The sequence below is a fragment of the Pleurodeles waltl genome, chromosome 4_1 (assembly GCF_031143425.1).
Source record: "Pleurodeles waltl isolate 20211129_DDA chromosome 4_1, aPleWal1.hap1.20221129, whole genome shotgun sequence".
NCBI classification, from domain to species: Eukaryota; Metazoa; Chordata; class Amphibia; order Caudata; family Salamandridae; genus Pleurodeles; species Pleurodeles waltl.
In genome coordinates this window covers 233453728-233478554 of record NC_090442.1, presented here as the reverse complement: position 1 = coordinate 233478554, position 24827 = coordinate 233453728, and the positions used below count along the sequence as shown (strand labels likewise).

Below are 24827 nucleotides of genomic sequence, written 5' to 3'. Positions count from 1 at the left end.
AAGGAGTGTGGTGAGAGAAACCTGTCCCGGATGTAGCCCATGTGCCTAAGTGCCTTGGCGACCCAGTATGCCAGGTGGAGACGCTGTGGAAGCCAACACCAGACCAGCATGACTGGACGTGTAGGAATCAAAATGAGGCTCAGAAGGGCCGCTGAAGACTCTGAGACCAAAAGGTCTGGCCATCGCGTGACACCAAAAAACTGCTGTGACCAAAGTGGGACCAAACCGCATTCTGTGGACTGCACCGACAGAGGCCCGAGAAGCAACAGGCCATTACCATAGCCCTGGCGAAGCAAGGATACTACCCTTATCCCTGCTGAAGGAAAAGTGACTTACTTCGTGACCACGGGAGCAATCCCGACCGCCTGAATCCGCAGGTAGCATGGTTTGAGGTAGAGGCTTGAGGCCTATCAGACGCTGTTGCATGTGATAAAGCACAGGCTGACATTGCCAATCTGAAACAGGACCGCACTGCAGCGCCAAAGGGTGCCCTACCACCAGAGCGGTTGGTCCAAGAACTAGACCTATGGGGTTCCAGGTGACATACCGCAGTTGTTGCTTCAAACACCTAGACTCTAATGGCTGAACTTACTAGGAGAGTCCAGGAAAGAACTCTTGAATACAGGCTACTAGTTTAGATTTCTTGGATGTGGCCATCAGTGAACGGGGAATAATACCAAACCAATTGCACTAGAGGTGGGAGGACAGGGAGTGGCCTGACAACTACTAGAGTTCCACCGACCTCAAGGAACCTTTACTGCTTGAGCTACATTACCCACCTGAGAGCAAGGTGCAGAAGAGGGTGCTTGTTCCTGTTGAGCAGGATCCATAATAGGCTGGGCCCTGGGGCATCAGGAGTAAAGGGTTTCAGCCACTTCGGTTGGGCCAACAGCTCTGAAGTGCCCCGTGGCCCTCTGAACAGGGTTCTGACACTCAGTCATCTTCAATTCCCTTCCAGGGAAGTCACAGGGAAATAATTGGGGTTCACCATGTTAGTGGAAACCTGAACCACCAGAATTGTAGTAGGATGCTGTGTCAACAAATCAGGGCATCTGGCCACCCGGCTGTTCACCTGCTGGCAACAGCAAGGTTTAGACAAGGTGCCTATCAGAGTGTCAGCAAGGGATTCATTGAATGGAAGCAGGGGCTCAGAGGATGCAGGCTCAGGCTGCAAGACTTCCACAAGGACATTAGTTTTAGCCCCAAGAGAAGGCAGTTGTATCTCCAGGTCCTCAGATGCACACAGATCCGCACAGCAGCGCAAGCACTCTCTTCAATGTGGGCCCAATGGGGGACAGCAACTCTCCACCAGAGGACATATCAAACCTACTGGCCACCTATAGGCACATATAAACTGTCACCATGATAATGTGGGAACAGATCATCCCCATCATCACATCGTCATCTCGTGATCAGAAACTATGGCCCTAATCAGAACCAAAACGATGATGGAGTCTCTAAGGATGGGTCAGCAGGAGTAGCTGTATTTTGTCAGAATCAGGGTGTTCATGAGCAAGGTGCCCAAAAGTACATTTGGGGTACAACCTTGATGGGGGCTTAGATGTATTTGGTTCAGGTTGAAACAAAAGCACTGGATCCCGCCTCCGGTGCTGATGACATCAGTATCAGCACTGATGAAAAAGGGAACAGTGCAGGTCTCACAACTGGAATGGAAGAAGCAACGGTGTTGGTGGGAAACCTGTGGCAAGTTTGAAAGGTTCAGATAGTGCAGAAGAAAGATCTGCTGGCACTAACCTGACTCAAGTACCTAGGGATCCTTGTGGCACTAAAGAGCACCAGAAGGAGCACGAAGAGTGGCAAAAATATGCAGCATGGCCTCCTTGAATGCCTCACCGTGCTGCAGTGGTGCTGATGGTCTGGGAAACACAGAGCACATCTGGGGAATCTGCTCCTCAAGTAGGGATGAGGAGCGAGACCAATCAACACCTTGACGGCCTTGTGACTTCTCTTTTATTAGAGAGTAGCAGGATGTGGTGACATCACACTTCACCTTCTTGTGTTTCTTCTACAACTTACCTGACAACTTTGACTGATCTTTCTTGAGATCAGCCTTGAATGGGGAAGCGGGCCTGCCCACTGAAGTTGGGGAGGGAGTGAGACTTACATGAGGTCCATGACTTTTTAAAATATACTGAAACATTCTACTTTGCTTCACGATCCCAGAACCCTTCAGGTGCAGGAAAGCACACTTTTCACATGGCTTGGAGTCGCGCACAGACCCCAGACACCAAAGACTCTCCTCCTTCGGGCCCATTACCCACACCTTCTCCCAACAATCATGTCATGGATTGAACCCTGTACTTTTTTGGTGGGGACAGCGTTCTCATGCACACTGGATTTGAATTTGCAAAGGTGTAGAAAACAGGAAAAATGGAAGCAGTGCTGTGAAAATGTCTGACTCCAGTCTGGTGTCTAGGGATATTATAAAGGTGAGAAATCTGCAGTTAGAAACTATGCATCAGAACAACGCGACTCTGATCACCCAAATATCAGTAGTCAGTCTATTACGTCATTACAGTATGCCAGTGATATAATATTGTTAAGTAAAATCTTGATCTTCATAGAGTGACTGACCTTCACACTCAAACTTCATTGCACGATAACTTAGATAAAACCAAAGTCGTAGGTGTAGGACATACGATGAAAGACAGGCATGCGATCTATAGGTCGTAAAGAGGTTGAGCATGCATTTGCCAATAATTACCGGATTATCTTTTTTGATGCGCAAGGGAGTTTTTGCCCTCCTGCCCTATTATTGAGGTCAAAGACTCGATCTTGTGAATTTGCCTTTAACACTTTGGTTATAAAACTTAGTAGGCTCTGCGGATCCTAGGTAAACTCTGAATCATCACGGACTAATGGGGTAGAGGCTTACCTAGGAAATCTCGTCAGACTCTTGATCTAGACCAGTGTAACACATGTAGAATTCCCTTCTGTCTCCCAAATACAACCGCACATGCTCAGAAAAGGCTGCAGTTCGGTTTGATAAAACAAGCCTATGCACTGCAAGTAGATGCTAAATTGTACTACATTCTACAAATTACTGCCACTGTGACTTCAAAGCACTACACGTAGAAGGAAATTACATCAAAGAAAGTTGCCAGAGAACATCCATGGAATACATATTTACTGTTGGCATTTGATCTTTTAAACATCCAAGAGCAATGGAATACATCAATGATGACTGGTTTATGTAAAAACACTGTTAATAATCTCCTCTTGCCATCTCGAAAACAGGACAACATTTTATTTTAGCAAACATTCCTGTGCTTGGATTTTGATAAACTCTACAGCCTACAGTTATAGATAACCTTACATGGCATTGCGGTATAAATTAAAGTTAATGAAATATTGGTTTGCTTTGTTTCCTGCAATAGACTTTGAGCTGCCTTGGACTGATAAGCATTCAGAGAAAAGTTGTAAGCTGTGCAATTATAAAATAGATTCAATCCTGCAGTTTTTGTGTGTTTACCCTTCTTTAGCTATTGAGCATGATAGATGGGTCCACGGCCCCTTCAGTTTCTAGGTGTTCACATCTGTAGACAGGCAGGGATTGATTATTTGCCTTACATGCTAACATTCACAGTTTATTGTTATATTTGACAAGTTCATAGAGACTGTTGAGAAACTGTTGGTGCTTTTGATAAATACTCTTGCAACTTGAAAAGTGCATAGTATAACTCACCCACTGAAAAATACTACCTGTGTGGAATTTGTATGTGATTGGTGATTCATATTTTTTTTATGGATTATTATTTTAGGATTCAGCTTTTAACGAATTTGTAGTTTTTGTTTTAGCCTTTCATTGAATTTATTGATTTTTTGTTTTGAATATTATTCTCCTGCGAATTGATTGAGGAATGTATTTTTGTAATAAAGTGCAATATAAATGTTGTAATGGATTTAAATAACTGTACAAAGAAAATTAGTAATTCATTCATATATAATTTGTAGAGTGGCATTCGTGAATGTTTTTACATTGTGTTCACCTCTATTATCCTGAATTTAATTTTCTTAGGGTAGTCATCAAGGTTAGAGGTAACCTCCATAAAATTGTATTGTATTCTAAATCTATAATACAAACGAATCTGTTAATTTGTCTTGATTATTTTATGTGCTGTTTAGGGTGATGTATATGTTATTTTATCTTGCATACAAATTGTATGCAATATATTGCACTTTTTTTATGACCTTTGATCAAAATACACTAAACTGATTATGGTGCAATATATATATATATATATTGCACAGTAGCAGTTACCACTAGGTAGTTTGAGTTAAATCACAGTTTCCCTTGGAAGGCTGTTTTTTTGTTTTGCTTATCACTTTGGTGCTGTTTGAGGAATCTTTATAAAACTTGCCAAAAAAAGTTATTTTCACCTCAGCTCATTCCCAGAAGGTTTTGGGTGACCCGTCAAGATGTGTAAAAAAAAACAAAAAACGGGGGTCCAAAACATAGATTACCCATATTAATTTCCATATGAACAATTTAAAGTAGCTACAGAAAAACCAGCTGGGCAGAGTTAAACCATGTTTGGCAAAATGTTAACTCTTTTCACAATAAGCATGATTTTCATTATTTAGAGTAAATTAATTCAGCCATTTTTAGAGATTCTTGTTTAAAAAGGTGCTTGAGGTGGTAATGAAGGAGTTAAAAAGTTCGGTATATCTGGACGGTTGGTGTCCAGATATGCTCTAAGTAGCCACTCTAAAGGAGGCTGTTGAGTCCTGATAGTATGGCCACAACCAGAACAATAGGTAGTGACAGATATCACAGAACTCAGGGGATGGTCCGCATCGAAATGCATTATGGTGAATGTCAGGTTTTGAGGGTTACAAAAAGGAGCACATATAAAGGGTGAAAACAGATTTTAGTCATATACATCATTTGTTGGTGGTACCATACTGCTTTTAGCAATTGTTAGGAATTGTTCTGTGTTCTAAAGTGATTTTTCCCTCTGAAATATTCTGACTTTCTGCTGGGATTAGGTGAGCCATGTTCGAAAGAATACTGTTTTCTTTTATGATTGTCTCATAGAGGTTATGGAAGGAACTGGAAGCCACATTGAGAGCACATGTTCTATACGTTCACACTGAATTTGTCAGACATGTGAGAACAAAGTCTGATAGTCTGAGTCAACATACAATTCCAATAGCAGCAGACGTCAGTTGATGTCTCCGTTTTCTATTGCAGCTTGCTTGTTCTAGAACAACAAGAGCACCAACATGCTGCATTCATGACAAAACTGTGGCACACCTGAAGCCATGTTTTTTAAATCTGTTTATTAAACACAATCTTCACACAATACAATAGCTGTACGTTATTTTGCAGTTCGTTTATACACTTGTATAATTTTACACAGCATTGCTACACCGTAAGGTGTCAAAGAGAAAGGAGGGGAAGGGGGGATGGAAAGAGGGGAATGAGGGTAACTGGAAGGGAGAACCTTTATAACCAATCCTAAGAATGCGAGGAAATTAAGGGCGGGGTAAAAGGAGGGTAGAGTGGCATTTAGCGTGCGAGCTATTGTGGGAAGTGATTGCGGCTTAAGGGGTCTGGCCAATCACTGACGGTATCCGTAATTAAGGTGGAGATCACCTCAAGGGTATAAAAAGTGTCTGTGGTGTTGACAGGTTCAAGGGCAGGGATATTTTACATGTTATAAATGTATGTTACGTGCATGTATTAACGCATGGGGTGTGACTGGGCACAGCTAAGAAATATCATTTGAGGAAGAAGGAGGATATTAGCGATGAGTGCATTTGAGGACAATCAGAGTTGATGCCGTGTGGCTAAAGTATTAACAGTGTCAGCCCAAGCTGTGTTGTTTGTGTGTTGTATCCTGTTCACGGGGGATACATGTCGTCTCTGGCCCCTGTTGCCACCACGAACGTGTCCCAAACCTCCGGGCCCGCAAGAATGAGACCTCTGTGTTGTAGCAAGTGCAGCGTCTGGGCTTCAGCTTGAGATTGGCTATGTAACTCATGTAGACATGTCGCGTGGGAGGGGGCATGTGGAGCTTTCCAATGTGTTGCTATCAAACGTTTATACACCACAAATGCCAGGTCTATAAACCTGTGCGTATGTTTGTCTGTTTTGGCTCGATGTCATATGCCGAGTAAGCAGGAGTCAGGCGTGGGTACCAGGGTGTGAGATGAGATCTCTGCTGTGATCTCCGTCACTCGTTGCCAGGCCGAGTTTATGGAATGGCAACTCCAAACCATATGATAGAAGTCAGCTGCTGGTGTAGCGCATCTGGGACATGTTGGCGTTGTATTGGGGTAGATTTTTTCGATGCGAGCTGGTGATAAATATGATTGGTGAAGATAATTAAAGTGGGTGTAACGTAGGCGAGGATTACGGGATATTGATTTGATTGTTGCGAGGGCGGTAACCCAGGTCTTCTGTGGTAGTGGGGTAGGAAGGACACAGTCCCAGCGCGCTTTCGCGTGTGGCAGTGTTGTGCATATTGCTTCGAGCAATGCTTTATATAGTGTGGTGGTAATAATGCTCTTTGAGCTGCCAATGGTTAGGATAATGGTGAGCAGTGAGGATTAAGGAGGTTCCGAGTCTCCTACGCCCCAGATATTGTTGAGCAATAGCTTTATGGCATTAAATGTTAGAAAGGCCCCATTTTGCATAATGCCTACAGTCACCAGTTCCGCGAAAGTATGCATCGCGGAGCTAGAGTATAAATCACCTAATTGGAGCATGTTCATTTCTAGTGTATCATGGTGTATTGACAGGGTTTGGGTACCCGGCAATTGAAGCAGTGGCAACAGAGGCGAATAGGGGAGAGATGTGGTCTTATTTTGGACATATCTGCGCCAACAGAATCGGGCTGCCTCTAGTAATATTAGTCTGGGAGGCGTGTGGGGAGTGCTAGTTAGTATCGAGAGCAGCAGCCCCTGTGGTGCTGTATGTATCTGTAACATCTTGCTTTCAACCGACGGGGTGTCTCGTAACCATGTGGACAGCCATGATACTTGAGCGGCTGCATAATATCTTTCAAAGTTAGGCATTCCCAGTCCACCCATCTCCTGCGGGTGTTGCGTTATTAACAACGCCACTCTGCGTCTATCTTTACCCCAGAGTAAATCAGTTAGCATTGGTTGCAGCTTGTTAAAAAAAGAGCGTGGTAAGCACAGCGGGAGAGCTGTAAAGTAATACAAAAACCTTGGAAGAATGAGCATCTTGGCTATCGCCACACGGCCCATTGGAGACAGGGGGAGTGAGCTCCAGAAGGGTATTGAGCCGCGAACGGAGCCAAGGACCCTATCTATGTTTCCTTCTTTTAGATCTATAATGGAGTGATAGATCTGCACTCCCAGATATTTAAAGGTTATATACGACCATGGTAATTTATATTGTGGTAGTGTCGTATGGTGAGCTACCGGGGACGGAGAAATGGGGAATATGCTTGATTTGGACCAGTTGACGTGCAGTCCAGAGGCGATGGCGAAGGAGTCTAGCATCTGCAATACCTCCGTCATATGGGCCGAATGGTCGCGCAGATATATTAAGGCATCATCTGCATACAAAGATACGATGTGGTGGGTGTTAGACTCCGGGATACCCCATATGTGTGCGTAGCTCTGTAGTTTAATCGCTAGTGGCTCCATAGCAATAGCGAATAGCAATGGGGATAATGGGCAGCCTTGTCTGGTGCCCCTGCCTATGGGGAATGCTTCAGAGATAACTCGTCCATTTTTGACACGGGCAGTGGGCCTGGAGTAAAGCGTTTTGATCCAGTTGATAAAACCGGCGCCAAAACCAAATGCTTTAAGTGTGTGTAAAAGATAGTTCCAACTGAGTGTATCAAATGCTTTTTCTATATCTAGGGAAAGAGCCACTGCTTCCGAGTTTGTATTGCTGTGTATTATGTGTAAGAGTCTCCTAATGTTCAGGAAAGTGCTTCTGCCAGGAATGAAGCCGGATTGATCATGGTGTATTAAAGACGGTAAATAGGGGAGGAGCCTGTTTGCGAGTACTTTTCCTAATAATTTGCAGTCTGTGTTTAGCAAGGAGAGCGGCCTGTATGATTTGACATCTAGAGGGTCTCGGCCCGTTTTTGGAAGAACGACTATCAGTGCTTCGCACATTGAGGGGGTCATTCCGACCCCGGCGGTCAAGGACCGCCGGGGCCGGGGTCGGCGGGAGCACCGCCAACAGGCTGGCGGTGCTCCGCAGGGCATTCTGACCGCGGCGGTTTGGCCGCGGTCAGAACAGGAAAACCGGCGGTCTCCCGCCGGTTTTCCGCTGCCCTCAGGAATCCTGGGGATTCCGACACCCCATACTGCCATCCTGTTCCTGGCGGTTCGCCCACCAGGAACAGGATGGCGGTATGGGGTGTCGTGGGGCCCCCATAAGAGGGCCCCACAAAGAATTTCAGTGTCTGCTTAGCAGACACTGAAATTCGCGACGGGTGCAACTGCACCCGTCGCACCTTTCCCACTCCGCCGGCTCCATTCGGAGCCGGCTTCCTCGTGGGAAGGGGTTTCCCGCTGGGCTGGGGGCGGCCTTCTGGCGGTCACCCGCCAGCCCAGCGGGAAAGCCAGAATGGCCTCCGCCCGCCAGGCGGGCGGTGACCGCCGGCCTCAGAATGAGGCCCTGAGTCCGGTAGTTGTAATTTATGATGTGCTTCATTGAATACTTCTGTAAGTGGGTGTAATAAGAGGGCGGCGTGGGAATTGTAATATTCTATCGGTAGGCCGTCAGACCCGGGTGTTTTATTACGTGCCATTTGTGATAGTGCAAGCCGCAGCTCTTCAATAGTGATGGGGCCGTCTAGGGTGGCGGTGTTGTCAAGGATAAGTTGATTTTGGGGGACCAGGTATAGTGTGTTGATAAGATGTTGCTCTGGAGGTTGTGGAGGGGGTGTTTAGAGGGTGCGATAGTATGTGTAGAAGGCGTCATTTATGCCTGCTTGGGTATTAACGATGGTGTCAGAGTTTAAGCGTATTGCGCCAATGGGTGTTGGTTGTGATGGCTGCCGAGTCAGCCAAGCTAATAATCTACCAGATCTGTCACCTTCAGCGTGTTGTCTGGTCATGTAGTGTCTGTAATCATGTTTACTCAATCTATTGTCTGTCTCCTTGTGAGTAGCCCTAAGCAGGTGTAGTGTTGCTAGTGCGGGTTCACTATTGTCGTTTGCATTCTCTGCGTTTCGGAGCTTTGTTTCTAAGTCTTGTAATTCCTTAATGAGTACCTTTCTGACACCTACCGTGGCCGAAAGGCAGTGACCCCTTATCACCACTTTATGAGCGTCCCATTCTATGGCACGGGATGAGGTTGTGTTTTTATTTGATAGAAAGTAATCAGTTAGACTTTTGGAGATATCTTTTTGAAAAGGAGGATCTAGGAGGGCTTCTGGTTGCAGACGCCATGTTGGTATCCGAGTGTGTATGTGTCCCCATGCCAATGTTAGGCATAATGGGTTATGGTCTGATATCGTGCGTGCCAAATATTCAGACAAGCATATTTTATGATTAATAGTGGCGGATACAAAGAATATATCTATCCTAGTATGCAGTTTATGAGCTGGAGAGAAGTAAGAGTATTCGCGGTGAGTGGGGTGGTGCACCCTCCATATATCTCTTAGTCCATTGTTTGATGCCCACTGCGCCAAAGTCTCTGAGGCACGATTGGCAGGGGCTGCAATGAGTGGGGGAAATGAGCGATCCATTTGAGTGTCCAGGACACTATTGAAGTCAATCCCCCATATGCATTCCAGTGTGGGGTCGCTAAGGTTGCCAGTAGTGAGCGTGGACAAGAAGTCACGCTGGTTCGCGTTTGGGGAGTATAGTGCGACCAGGGCTAATGGGGACCCGTCTAGGGCGCCTTCAAGTATTACATATCTACCATTTGGATCACATTGTGTGCGAGAGAGTACAAACGGGACACTGGGTGCTATCCAGATGGCTACTCCGCGAGCAAAGGACGAAGAAGTAGTGTCGTATAATTGGCCCTTCCATTTTGAGCGTGCAGTGTCCAGGATGGATTTGGTGAAATGTGTCTCTTGTAGCAGAGCTATGTGTATTTGATGTCTTGTGAGAAAAGCGTGAACCTTTGGCGTTTCCGAGGATTTGCCATACCCTTAACGTTCCATGTGAGTATTTTGTATTTCAGGGTCACTTGGTGCTTGTGAGTGGCCATAGTTGTTTTATGTATATTATATGATCGGGATTGTAATTATCTGTCAACCCGATTTTGACATTGTTATGGGACTCAGTCGCTGTGATTGGCCGACCAGTAATTAACAAGCTGTGAGCTGTGCATTTGTTGCTACAGTAAGCATTTCTTGTGTGTTTGCCGCTGTTTTTATGTTTAACCCGCCTACTGTAGATCCATACTCCTAATATAGAGGTGCACACTAAAACAACATACAACAAATAAGCTATTAACATATAGAGAACAATACCGGAAAAATCCAGTGTGAGGTAATTGTCCATATAGAGCAGGGGGGTGCCAATTAGCGTTGGTGCGAAAGTACGGTCTTACCCTGCCCGGGTTTCATGTAGTTTAGAAAGCGAAGCGCGCCGGCCGGGGGGGCACCCGTTGGCTGCAAGACTGCGCATAGGAGCATTGAAGAAGCTGTGACGAAAACTTTTAGGCGTTGAGTGAGCAAGTCCGATCATTCAGCAGATGTCATCCGCTGTGCGCGGTGTAAGGAGAGGACCTCGTGTGGACTCAGTTGAGTCAGAGTTTGTATCCTGTTCCAGTTCGATTTCCGTTTGCAAAGGTAGGACGACGGAAGGAGCGTTGACAAAATTGGATGTTGTCCGAAGGAGCCGAGAGTGCTCGGATTTTGCCTGCTCAGGTGAGGGTCCAGCTCCCTGTCTCTTGCGTTGCTTACGGTTCAGCGTGGAGAGAGATCTATTGTCGTCCTGAGTGCTTGCGTCCAGCGGGTCCGCTAGGCCTTTAGCATGCAGCCAAGTCCAGGCATCTTCCGGGGTGGTAAAAAAGAAGGAGCGAGAGTCATCCTGTACCCGAAGTCTGGCTGGGAACATCAGTGCGTATTTGATATCGTGTTTGCGGAGGCATGTTTTAACACGATAGAAGGAGTTGCGTTTTTTTTTTACTTCTGCTGTAAAGTCTGGATAGGCTGTTATCGTAGCATTTTCATAGCACACTGGGCCTGATTTGCGAAATAGTTGGAGGATAAGGTCTCTGTCTCGGTAGTTGAGGAGTCTTATTATAAGAGGTCGTGGCTGTGAGCCGGGTGCTGGAGGTCTACCTGGGATCCTATGTGCTCTTTCAACAGAGAAGAACTTCGGGATATTGTTTTTAAGGATTGTGTCTATGAGCCATTGTTCAATGAACAGTTCCGCGCTTAAGCCCTCTGTGCGTTCGGGGAATCCGACCAGGCGTATGTTGTTGCGGCGGGACCTGCCTTCTGCATCTTCCGTTCTGCGCTTTAAGAAATCAACTTCTGTTGACAGCTGCGTTAGCTGTATTTGCAGGTCTTTCATGGAGCCAGGTAAGGACGCCGTGTCTTTTTCAAGTTCGGATACTATATCGGCTAAAGCGTGTTGGTCAGTACTAAGGATGTTGAGATCTTCTGTTACAGAGCCTATTTTGGCTTCCAAGGTGGTCTTAGTGTCTAGAATGGCTTGCAAGATTTTTTCAAATTGTGAAGTATGTGATTGTAAAGTTAGTTCCAGCTTCTGTAACGTTGATTGCACAGTGGTGTGAGCTTCTGGAGGGGGTGTTGTAGTGTGATCCATTTTGGTGAGAGGTGCTCTGGTGGTCTTTGGCTTCACCATTTGAGAGATGCAGCAGTGTCTGTGAGTTAGTATTGCGTTTGGGGTCCCTGCGGTGAAAGCCGCTTGGTTAAATGTTGTGGCAAGCCAGCCGATCGGAGCACACGTCCGGCGAATAACTTGGGGAGGAGCAGCCAGAAGCGTTAACTAACTGCTTAAAGGGGCCGCAGTTAGTGGTGTCAGCCGGGTATCACGCTGTTGAAGAGGCGTGGATTTGGCGCTTTCAGACTAGGTAGGAGCAGTGTCTGTGCTGGATCTTTTGGGTTTTTGAAAGGAATATTTGACGTATTATGAAGTTTCGGCCCGAAGAGTGTCGCCAGGAGGCTCACCTTGTGTTATTGTCTGCACCTCTTGTGCCCCAGGTATACGTCCGCAATTTGTTCTGCAGCTGCCACTTCACTACTGAGGGGTGGAGTGCGGTAAAGTTGGTGTAGGCTCGGAATGACTGTGCAGGGTGATCCAACTTTACTGATTCTGTCTTTCTTGGTGCCTTAGGGGGATACAGTGGGGCTTGGGGTGATGTTGTTACTCAAATATGGTCAGTCAGTGCACCTGGCATGCATCACGTTTGTGGGGGGTGCTTAAGCAGTGTGGTTCTCTTTGCCGATGAGTACGGCACTTCTGGGCCACAGGATCACGGCCCGCAAAGTTTTGAAGCACCCAAAATGGCGGCCTCCGATTGTGCGATCGTCCGATTAGATCATTTTTTGGGCTGTTTTTCAGGCCGGCAGCAGTGCTTGACTTAAATTGGTCCCGGGTATGGGACAAGACGTTTGTGGGGGGTGCTTAAGCAGTGTGGTTCTCTTTGCCGATGAGTTCGGCCCTTCTGGGCCACAGGATCACGGCCCGCAAAGTTTAGAAGCACCCAAAATGGCGGCCTCCGATTGTGCGATCGTCCGATTAGATCATTTTTCGGGCCTTTGTTTCGGGCCGGCAGCGGTGCTTGACTTAAATTGGTCCCGGGTATGGGACAAGACTTCGGGACACACCGCGGGCGTCCGATGGGTGCCTGAGCGAGGGAAGGGAGCAGCTCGAGCAGGCGCGCTCCAGCGCAGCACTAGGTTAAGCAGGGCTGTGTGCGGGAGGACTCGGCCGGCCCTGCGCGCGCCGGGCAGCCCCCCGCGGGCCAACGGTCAGTCCCGGCGCGCACGACGGGGATGCGGCGGCGAGCTCCTACCTCCGTGGCAACGCCGGGGTCCAAGCGGCGGCTCCGGTTCGCCGAGCATGCAGCTCTGATCCGCTGGACCGCGCGGTCCTCAAGGCGAGCGCGGGTCGTATAAATGCATTTTTCTCCGGGAGTACAGCGGCTGCAAAGCCGCGGTCACGGTTCATAGTACAGCCCTTCGGGGCCCCCCAAGCGGCTTCCCCACCCTGCACCGGGGGGGGGGGCTGGGGACTCAACAGCAGGATAATTGTGCGGGCTGGGTGACGGAGCTGCAGTTTATGCTGCCGCTCCGAACGCCATCTTGGCCACGCCCCCACCTGAAGCCATGTTGATGGCCTCAAAGATGTACAATTTAAAGCATTTCCTTCAGAAATGAACAAAATAAGGGAGTTTATTTTATCATAGAACATATGCTTAGTGCTGTAGAATGCTAAAATGAGGACACAGTTTCTGAGTTCTCAAAAATCTTTCTTACCCATGTCAGAAAAACATTCTGACATGTAGACTGAAGTATGTACTATCAACACCAGCAGCAGCCTATCAGTTAACTCCCCATTGTTTTACTGCTGCTTCCCACAGTGCAATAATAAACAACTAGAGCACTAACATTCTCTATTTATAACCCAATTGTGGTGCTTAGAACATCCTGATTGAATCAAAGCTATAAAACCTAAAGCATTTAATTTGAAAACAAACATAAACGAGGGGTGTTCTTTTTATCATGGATATCCTGGTTAGTCCTTTGGAAAGCTGAAACAATAACAGATTTTCTATGAGTTATTAAATATCTTCCTCCTTCATTTCAGTAAAAAATTAAGAAATGCAAAGTGAAATGTACTTCCAACACCAACACCCTGTCAGTTAACTCCCTTGTGATCAACTGACACTTTACCACAAAATTCTATCAGGCAACTCCAATGCTAACATTCTCAATTTATGACACAAATGTGGCACAGCTAATGCTATCTTGAAGGAATCAAAGTGATAAAACGGAAAGAACATCTTACCGAGCCTTGCAGTAAATGAAAAAAAATGAAGGGTTTCTTTGTTTCATGGAAAATATGATTAGTGTTCTAGAAAGCGAAAATGGGGTCACAATTTCTGTGAGTTCTCAAATATCTCCCTCACCATATCCATAAAACAACCTGACATGCAGTCAGACATACTTCCAACTCCAGCAACAATCTGCAAGTTAACTAACTTCTTGGTAATTAACTTTAGCATCACTAGAGTTCTAATGAACAATTCGATTGCTAACATTTTGTATTCAAGTTAAAAGTGAGGCACTCTTGAATGTCTTTTTTTAAACTAGGGGCTGCTGAATTTAAAGCCTTTCCTATACAGCAGTGTGAAGTGAATGGGCTTTTAGATGCTCCATCAGGCATGAAACTAGAGGATTAAAACTGTGAGGGGGGACATGGATGTTTAGTAATTTGAGGCATAATGTATTTTTAAAGGGGCTAAAAATAGCTGAAGAGAGATACATCTACAGCACAACATCCCCTTTCCACATCTGTTTACCTAGTTTCCTATCTTCTCTGTTGCTTAACACACCTCTCTAACTTTAAAAAAGTAATATGTTGGTAAACAAAAATAATATATATAAACTTCACTTAAAAAACTAAGGTTAAAGTTAAAGTTACAGTATAATTAAGTATACTTATAGGAGCTTATGTTACAAAACCCTAGAAAATCACTGAAAAAATAAAGGTTAAATTGATGTTATAGTTAGGCGCTGAAACTTAAAAGCTAATGTTTAAAAACAAATAACCTGTGAAATTCACCTGTTATAGTTTACGGAGCTAACTTTACCATGCGCCCATGCCATGCACTGCTGATAACCTCACATATTACATTACTCATGACATGTTGAATGACATAATTGATGACGTCACTCATGACATTTCAAATTACATCATTGATGACATCACGGATGACCTCAGTGATAACACAATAGCCATATACAGCATAGATTTACTGAGTGTACATCGATAGCATGGAAATATTGTAAGCTCTGGAGAAGTGTGTAATTGTGTATTTGAAAAATTATAAGGAGGACGATTTAAAAATCTCCAAAGTTTGGGGGTGAAGGAATTATTCCATGTGAAAGTGAAGGCTGAGCATACCTAATGTTGGTTGCAGACGTATGTTTGAAAGTAGGCTGTGGCTTAAAGCTAAAGCCCGTTAAAAAAAAAGAAAATCTGTTAGCAAGGCCGAAGCTGCTATTGACAATACATTACCACCAATGGATATCTTGGATACCTTTGACCCAAGGTTAGGTCGCTCCCCCTGCCGCTGCAGCTCCTCCAGGTTCCTGAGTTCCTGAGACCCACCCCACAGTAAGTACCTCCCAGCCCCTCGTTCTGCCCCGCGCTACTCACCCTCTCTCCTGCTCCTGCTTCTTTTCCTCTTTCCTTCTTCTCTGTTCTTCCTCCTCGCTCCTCGTCTGTATTCTTCTTCTGTACTCCTCTTCTCCCCGTCTTCTCTCCTCTTCTCTTCTTCCTCATCTTCTGCTGTGGTATTCTGCACCCTGTTTCTTCGTTTTTTGTATCTCCCTCCGTGTTCTTCTGTGTTCCTCTGTCTTCTTCTGTCTTCCTCTGTCTTCCTCTGTCTTCTTCTGTCTTCCTCTGTGTTTTTCTGTCTTCCTCGGTGTTCTTCTGTCTCCCTCTGTGTTCTTCTGTATTCTTCTCTGTTCTTCTGTCTTCTTCTGTCTTCCTCTGTCTTCTTCTGTATTCTTCTGTGTTCTTCTGTATTCTTCTCTGTTCTTCTGTACTCCTCTCTGTTCTTCTGTGTTCTGTGTGTCTTCTGCTCTTCCAGTCTTCTGCTCTTCCGGTCTTCAGTCCTTCCGGTCTTCTGCTCTTCTGTTCTTCTTTTCTTCTGTTCTTCTTTTCTTCTTGTCTTCTTTTCTTCTGCCTTCGGCTCTTCTGCCTCCTCCGTCCTCTTCTCCCCGCGCCTGCCCTCCTGCTCCTGCCTCATCCCCCTCCCCCACTCGCATCCCCCCCTCTATCTCCCCTATCTAACCCGTTCACTTTCTACCTCCCTCACTCCTCCTATCTACCTATCTCTCCATCTCTCTATCCCACTATCCAACTCCCTCACTCTCCACCTCCTCCTATCTTCCTATCTCTCTATCTTTTTCCCTATCTATCGATTTCTCTATCTACCTTTTCTCTCTACCTATTTCTCTATCTCTCCCCCCCTCCCGCCACCCCCTCTATTACCTATCTTCCTATCCCCTCACTCTACCTCTCACCCTCACCCACCTCTACAACCCCCCCTCCCCTATCTTCACAACCCTACACCTATCTTTCTCCCTAATCTCCTAAACCTCCTAACACTCTCCCCCCTCCACCCTTAAAGCCCCCTCCCCCAGCTCTTCTCACTCTACCTGTCCCCCCCCCTCCCTCGCGCTTTCCCGCCGCGACCTCCTGCACGCCCCCGCCCCCCAGCTCCCATTCGCCCCCAGCTGACCCCTCCCCCCCCTCCTACCTCATATGGCGGCCGCTGCGCGACAGTGGTAGCGACCCTTGACCCAAGGGTAGGTCGCTCCCCCTGCCGCTGCAGCTCCTCCAGGTTCCTGAGTTCCTGAGACCCACCCCACAGTAAGTACCCCCCACCTCCCAGCCCCTCGTTCTGCCCCGCGCTACTCACCCTCTCTCCTGCTCCTGCTTCTTTTCCTCTTTCCTTCTTCTCTGTTCTTCCTCCTCGCTCCTCGTCTGTATTCTTCTTCTGTACTCCTCTTCTCCCCGTCTTCTCTCCTCTTCTCTTCTTCCTCATCTTCTGCTGTGGTATTCTGCACCCTGTTTCTTCGTTTTTTGTATCTCCCTCCGTGTTCTTCTGTGTTCTTCTGTGTTCCTCTGTCTTCTTCTGTCTTCCTCTGTCTTCCTCTGTCTTCTTCTGTCTTCCTCTGTGTTTTTCTGTCTTCCTCGGTGTTCTTCTGTCTCCCTCTGTGTTCTTCTGTCTTCTTCTGTATTCTTCTGTGTTCTTCTGTATTCTTCTCTGTTCTTCTGTACTCCTCTCTGTTCTTCTGTGTTCTTCTGTGTGTCTTCTGCTCTTCCGGTCTTCTGCTCTTCCGGTCTTCAGTCCTTCCGGTCTTCAGTCCTTCCGGTCTTCTGCTCTTCTGTTCTTCTTTTCTTCTGTTCTTCTTGTCTTCTTGTCTTCTTGTCTTCTGCCTTCGGCTCTTCTGCCTCCTCCGTCCTCTTCTCCCCGCGCCTGCCCTCCTGCTCCTGCCTCATCCCCCTCCCCCACTCGCATCCCCCCCTCTATCTCCCCTATCTAACCCGTTCACTTTCTACCTCCCTCACTCCTCCTATCTACCTATCTCTCCATCTCTCTATCCCACTATCCAACTCCCTCACTCTCCACCTCCTCCTATCTTCCTATCTTCCTATCTCTCTATCTTTTTCCCTATCTATCGATTTCTCTATCTACCTTTTCTCTCTACCTATTTCTCTATCTCTCCCCCCCTCCCGCCACCCCCTCTATTACCTATCTTCCTATCCCCTCACTCTACCTCTCACCCTCACCCACCTCTACAACCCCCCCTCCCCTATCTTCACAACCCTACACCTATCTTTCTCCCTAATCTCCTAAACCTCCTAACACTCTCCCCCCTCCACCCTTAAACCCCCCCTCCCCCAGCTCTTCTCACTCTACCAGTCCCCCCCCTCCCTCGCGCTTTCCCGCCGCGACCTCCTGCACGCCCCGCCCCCCAGCTCCCATTCGCCCCCAGCTGACCCCTCCCCCCCTCCTACCTCATATGGCGGCCGCTGCGCGACAGTGGTAGCGACCCTTGACCCAAGGGTAGGTCGCTCCCCCTGCCGCTGCAGCTCCTCCAGGTTCCTGAGTTCCTGAGACCCACCCCACAGTAAGTACCCCCCACCTCCCAGCCCCTCGTTCTGCCCTGCGCTACTCACCCTCTCTCCTGCTCCTGCTTCTTTTCCTCTTTCCTTCTTCTCTGTTCTTCCTCCTCGCTCCTCGTCTGTATTCTTCTTCTGTACTCCTCTTCTCCCCGTCTTCTCTCCTCTTCTCTTCTTCCTCATCTTCTGCTGTGGTATTCTGCACCCTGTTTCTTCGTTTTTTGTATCTCCCTCCGTGATCTTCTGTGTTCTTCTGTGTTCCTCTGTCTTCTTCTGTCTTCCTCTGTCTTCCTCTGTCTTCTTCTGTCTCCCTCTGTGTTCTTCTGTATTCTTCTCTGTTCTTCTGTCTTCTTCTGTCTTCTTCTGTCTTCCTCTGTCTTCTTCTGTATTCTTCTGTGTTCTTCTGTATTCTTCTGTGTTCTTCTGTATTCTTCTCTGTTCTTCTGTACTCCTCTCTGTTCTTCTGTGTTCTTCTGTGTTCTTCTGTGTGTCTTCTGCTCTTCCGGTCTTCTGCTCTTCCGGTCTTCAGTCCTTCCGGTCTTCTGCTCTTCTGTTCTTCTGTTCTTCTGTTCTTCTTTTCTTCTTGTCTTCTTGTCTTCTTGTCTTCTGCCTTCGGCTCTTCTGCCTCCTCCGTCCTCTTCTCCCCGCGCCTGCCCTCCTGCTCCTGCCTCATCCCCCTCCCCCACTCGCACCCCCCCCTCTATCTCCCCTATCTAACCCGTTCACTTTCTACCTCCATCACTCCTCCTATCTACCTATCTCTCCATCTCTCTATCCCACTATCCAACTCCCTCACTCTCCACCTCCTCCTATCTTCCTATCTTCCTATCTCTCTATCTTTTTCCCTATCTATCGATTTCTCTATCTACCTTTTCTCTCTACCTATTTCTCTATCTCTCCCCCCCTCCCGCCACCCCCTCTATTATCTATCTTCCTATCCCCTCACTCTACCTCTCACCCTCACCCACCTCTACAACCCCCCCTCCCCTATCTTCACAACCCTACACCTATCTTTCTCCCTAATCTCCTAAACCTCCTAACACTCTCCCCCCTCCACCCTTAAACCCCCCTCCCCCAGCTCTTCTCACTCTACCTGTCCCCCCCTCCCTCGCGGTTTCCCGCCGCGACCTCCTGCACGCCCCCGCCCCCCAGCTCCCATTCGCCCCCAGCTGACCCCTCCCCCCCCCTCCTACCTCATATGGCGGCCGCTGCGCGACAGTGGTAGCGACCTTTGACCCAAGGTTAGGTCGCTCCCCCTGCCGCTGCAGCTCCTCCAGGTTCCTGAGTTCCTGAGACCCACCCCACAGTAAGTACCTCCCAGCCCCTCGTTCTGCCCCGCGCTACTCACCCTCTCTCCTGCTCCTGCTTCTTTTCCTCTTTCCTTCTTCTCTGTTCTTCCTCCTCGCTCCTCGTCTGTATTCTTCTTCTGTACTCCTCTTCTCCCCGTCTTCTCTCCTCTTCTCTTCTTCCTCATCTTCTGCTGTGGTATTCTGCACCCTGTTTCTTCGTTTTTTGTATCTCCCTCCGTGTTCTTCTGTGTTCCTCTGTCTTCTTCTGTCTTCTTCTGTCTTCCTCTGTCTTCCTCTGTCTTCTTCTGTCTTCCTCTGTGTTTTTCTGTCTTCCTCGGTGTTCTTCTGTCTCCCTCTGTGTTCTTCTGTATTCTTCTCTGTTCTTCTGTCTTCTTCTGTCTTCTTCTGTCTTCCTCTGTCTTCTTCTGTATTCTTCTGTGTTCTTCTGTATTCTTCTCTGTTCTTCTGTACTCCTCTCTGTTCTTCTGTGTTCTTCTGTGTGTCTTCTGCTCTTCCAGTCTTCTGCTCTTCCGGTCTTCAGTCCTTCCGGTCTTCTGTTCTTCTGTTCTTCTTTTCTTCTTGTCTTCTGCCTTCGGCTCTTCTGCCTCCTCCGTCCTCTTCTCCCCGCGCCTGCCCTCCTGCTCCTGCCTCATCCCCCTCCCCCACTCGCATCCCCCCCTCTATCTCCCCTATCTAACCCGTTCACTTTCTACCTCCCTCACTCCTCCTATCTACCTATCTCTCCATCTCTCTATCCCACTATCCAACTCCCTCACTCTCCACCTCCTCCTATCTTCCTATCTTCCTATCTCTCTATCTTTTTCCCTATCTATCGATTTCTCTATCTACCTTTTCTCTCTACCTATTTCTCTATCTCTCCCCCCCTCCCGCCACCCCCTCTATTACCTATCTTCCTATCCCCTCACTCTACCTCTCACCCTCACCCACCTCTACAACCCCCCCTCCCCTATCTTCACAACCCTACACCTATCTTTCTCCCTAATCTCCTAAACCTCCTAACACTCTCCCCCCTCCACCCTTAAACCCCCCTCCCCCAGCTCTTCTCACTCTACCTGTCCCCCCCTCCCTCGCGCTTTCCCGCTTCGACCTCCTGCACACCCCCGCCCCCCAGCTCCCATTCGCCCCAGCTGACCCCTCCCCCCCTCCTACCTCATATGGCGGCCGCTGTGCGACCGCGCAGCGGGCGCGTGCAGCGGGTGCGCCGCTGGCGCGCCGGAGGCGCACCAGAGGCAAGCCCGTCTGCGCCCGTCTGCGCCTGGCCCGCGCCCAGCGCCATGACCCCTGGTCCCCAGCGCTCCCAAGCCCCGATGATCCGCTATGACCCCACCACCCTCCATGCCCTCAACCCAGGACGCTCCAACACCTGCTTCCAAGCTCACCCCAAACGCACCCATGGACCCTTCGCCTGCAACTCCTGCAAACGCATCTTCCACCACGCAACAACTACGACCACAAGCCCACGCGCCATCAACCACCTCAAGTGCATCCTAGTCAACGCTCGCTCCGTTCACAAACACGCCGTTGAACTCTGGGACCTCCTAGACTCCACAGCACCGGACGTCGCCTTCATCACGGAGACCTGGATGAACGCCTCCTCTGCTCCAGACATCGCCACCGCCATCCCCGAAGGCTACAAGATCTCCAGGAAAGACCGCACCAACCAAGTAGGAGGAGGCATCGCCATCGTCTTCAAAGACTCCATCAGCGTCACCACCTCCACTGAAGACTCCCCTCTTGCCGCTGAACACCTGCATTTTCAGATTCGCACCGACCCGAGGACCACCCTCAGAGGATCCCTCGTCTACCGTCCTCCCGGACCTCGCGCCCCTTTCAGCGACACCATCGCCGACTTCATCTCCCCGCACGCCCTCGCCTCACCGGACTACATCCTCCTAGGCGACCTCAACTTCCATCTGGAACAAAACAACGACCCCAACACCACCACCCTGCTCGACAACCTCGCCAACCTCGGCCTCAAACAACTGGTGAACACTGCCACCCACATCGCCGGACACACACTCGACCCTATCTTCTCCGCCAGCAAACACGTCTTCTTCAGCCACGCCTCCGCCCTTCATTGGACCGACCACAGCTGCGTCCACTTCACATTCCGACGCGAGACCCGCCACCTCCGCACTCAACCCATCCCTCGCCGACAGTGGAACAAGATCCCTGAAGAGCAACTGTTCGCCGCACTCGCCACCAACCAACCCACCCTCACCACCGACCCCAACGTCGCAGCCCTCAACCTCACAAACTGGATCTCCAACTGCGCAGACAACCTTGTTCCCCTCAAACGCTCGCAGCGACAGAACAACACCAAGAAACCCCTCTGGTTCTCTGACACCCTCAAAGAATCAAAGAAAACTTGTCGCGCACTTGAGAAAGCCTGGCGCAAGGACCGCACCGCTGACAACATGACCGCCCTCAAGAACGCTACCCGCAAACACCACCACCTGATCCGCACTGCCAAAAGGAATTTTTTCACCGACAGACTGGACAAAAACAGCCACAACAGCAGAGAACTCTTCAGCATCGTCAAGGAGTTCTCCAACCCCAGCGCCAACGCCAACGCCGTCACGCCCTCACAGGATCTATGCGAATCCCTCGCCACTTTCTTCCATCGCAAGATCAGCGACCTCCACGACAGCTTCGGACACCAGACCCAACCTAACACCACCGAACCCACATCCCCGACCATCACCCTCAACAACTGGACCCACATCAGCACGGAAGAAACCAAATCCATCATGAACTCTATCCACTCCGGCGCCCCTTCGGACCCCTGCCCGCACTTCATCTTTAACAAAGCCGACAACATCATCGCCCCGCACCTCCAGACCGTCATCAACTCTTCTTTTTCTTCTGCTACCTTCCCCGAATGCTGGAAACACGCCGAAGTCAACGCCCTACTAAAGAAACCTACGGCTGACCCGAGCGACCTGAAAAACTTCCGCCCCATCTCCCTTCTGCCTTTCCCAGCCAAAGTATTAGAGAAGACCGTCAACAAACAGCTGACCACCTTCCTGGAAGACAACAACCTGCTCGACCCCTCACAGACCGGATTCCGAACCAACCACAGCACTGAAACCGCCCTCATCTCAGTCACAGACGACATCAGAACCCTGATGGACAACGGTGAAACAGTCGCCCTCATTCTTCTTGACCTCTCGGCTGCCTTTGACACCGTCTGTCACCGTACCCTAATCACCCGCCTCCGCTCCACCGGGATCCAAGACCAGGCCCTGGACTGGATCGCCTCCTTCCTCGTAAACCGCTCCCAAAGAGTCTACCTCCCTCCGTTTCGCTCAGAACCCACTGAGATCATCTGCGGCGTACCTCAAGGCTCATCACTCAGCCCGACACTCTTCAATGTCTACATGAGCCCCCTCGCTAACATCGTACGCAAGCACGACATCATCATCACCTCCTACGCCGACGACACCCAACTTATACTCTCCCTCACCAAGGACCCCGCCAGCGCCAAGACCAACCTACAAGAGGGTATGAAGGACGTCGCAGATTGGATGAGGCTCAGCCGCCTAAAGCTGAACTCTGAAAAAACTGAAGTCCTCATCCTCGGCAACACCCCGTCCGCCTGGGACGACTCCTGGTGGCCCACGGCCCTCGGCACCGCACCGACCCCCGCAGACCACGCCCGCAACCTCGGCTTCATCTTGGACCCCCTTCTCACCATGACCAAGCAAGTCAACGCCGTGTCCTCCGCCTGCTTCCTCACCCTCCGCATGCTCCGCAAGATCTTCCGCTGGATCCCCGCCGACACCAGAAAAACCGTGACCCACGCCCTCGTCACGAGCCGCCTGGACTACGGCAACACCCTCTACGCTGGGACCACCGCCAAACTCCAAAATCGCCTGCAACGCATTCAAAACGCCTCAGCCCGCCTCATCCTCGACGTACCCCGCAACAGCCACATCTCCGCACACCTGAGACACCTGCATTGGCTCCCAGTCAGCAAAAGGATCACCTTCCGACTTCTCACCCACGCACACAAAGCCCTCCACGACAAGGGACCGGAATACCTCAACAGACGGCTCAACTTCTACGTCCCCACCCGCCCCCTCCGCTCCTCTGGCCTCGCACTCGCCGCCGTCCCTCGCATCCGACGCTCTACGGCAGGTGGGAGATCTTTCTCCTTCCTGGCGGCCAAGACCTGGAACTCCCTCCCCACCAGCCTCAGGACCACCCAGGACCACTCCGCTTTCCGGAGACTCCTAAAGACCTGGCTGTTCGAGCAGCGATAACCACCCCCTTTGTCCCTAGCGCCTTGAGACCCGCACGGGTGAGTAGCGCGCTTTATAAATGCTAATGATTTGATTTGATTTGGAACATGCCCATTTTAAATAGTTGTAATACAGTTTTGTAAGCAAATTCATTAAGCCATAATTATTTCCAAAACTGCACTAAAGATTTTGAAGCTTTGCAGATTGAATAGAATAATATAGAGTGCAGAGGTACCCCACTCAGAAGTGGTTTATCTTATGCCCTTGCCGTGCATAGACTAGGCCGTAAATAAGAGGTTAAATGCAGGGAGCAGCAGGTGGGCCTAGGTGAATTCCATGAACCCAGATTTGTGTACCTTCCTGGATTAACGGTCCATATGTCTCTATAATTCAAGTACTTCGCGTTGAGACTGAAGCAGTCTTTGAATGTTATTTTCTTGAAAAGTACTGAAAAGATTTAACACTAAGGAAGCAAAAGCATTTTCTTGACTAAATGTCACTTTTTTGACTCCTTAGCCCCCTTTTTTCCGTGGCTGTCGCATGATGGAAACACAAAGGGTGTCATGGTGAACCCAACATAGATGAATGTTTTTATTGCAAAGTTTCATGCAGGTTCATTGACATTGAATGTCATCCTTAAAGAAGAAACTGAGCATGAGAACTTCATTTCCTATAATCCAAATGGACAAGGAGTGACATCACTGGATTTCCCATCATCCATCTGGGCAGAAAGTGGCATTCATCTGCACAGGATATGGCACACCAAGATCTTGCCAATCTGTCACTCACATAGCATTTGCACTACACATAGACTGAACCTCATACATACCCCACTAATTACCACACACCCTCAATCTACAGAGCTTACATTCTCACACATTCTCATTAATGTACGCTCGCAGATCTCATCACCTGTCACAAACGTCATGCCCTCTTTATTACAGAAACATGATTCAATCCTACATCCTCGCACATCCTTAGAAGTCCTTCTTCCCACAGGCTAAAGCATCCATCTTGTGGCCCGTGCACATAAGATAAGAAGAGGACTCGCTGTCATCCGTAGGTTCTCCTGATGCCGAGACTCAGACAAGCAAGTAAAGCTAAACCATGGAGTTGCTGTCATGCCATATCCCACTCTCTGCAACTTAGACCACCACCTTCTGTCTCATCTACAGACTTCCTGGACAGGACAAGGACTTCATTGATGAGTTCTCAGATTGCCGTGACTTTAACCTCCACAACAACACAAGTTTAAAGAGAAAAAAGACATGGTCTTCAACTTCTTCGACACACTCAATGAGTACAGCATGCTATATAAGCAAAAGACTCCAAAGGCCCCATCCTTGATCTTGTCCTCTCAACATCAACGACAATCCAATCCATTCCATCTATACCCTTGTACTGGACTGGTCACTTTTGGCATTCCTATCTCTCTGCTCAGCATTCCACCACTAAACCAAGGTCA

The 24827-nt window shown here is 48.7% G+C and overlaps 1 protein-coding gene across 1 annotated transcript in view; it reads left to right on the top strand.

Annotated features, from left to right (window-relative positions):
- Positions 1 to 24827, top strand: part of SINHCAF (SIN3-HDAC complex associated factor) — a 103840-nt gene that overhangs the window by 9608 nt on the left and 69405 nt on the right. The window lies entirely within an intron of this gene.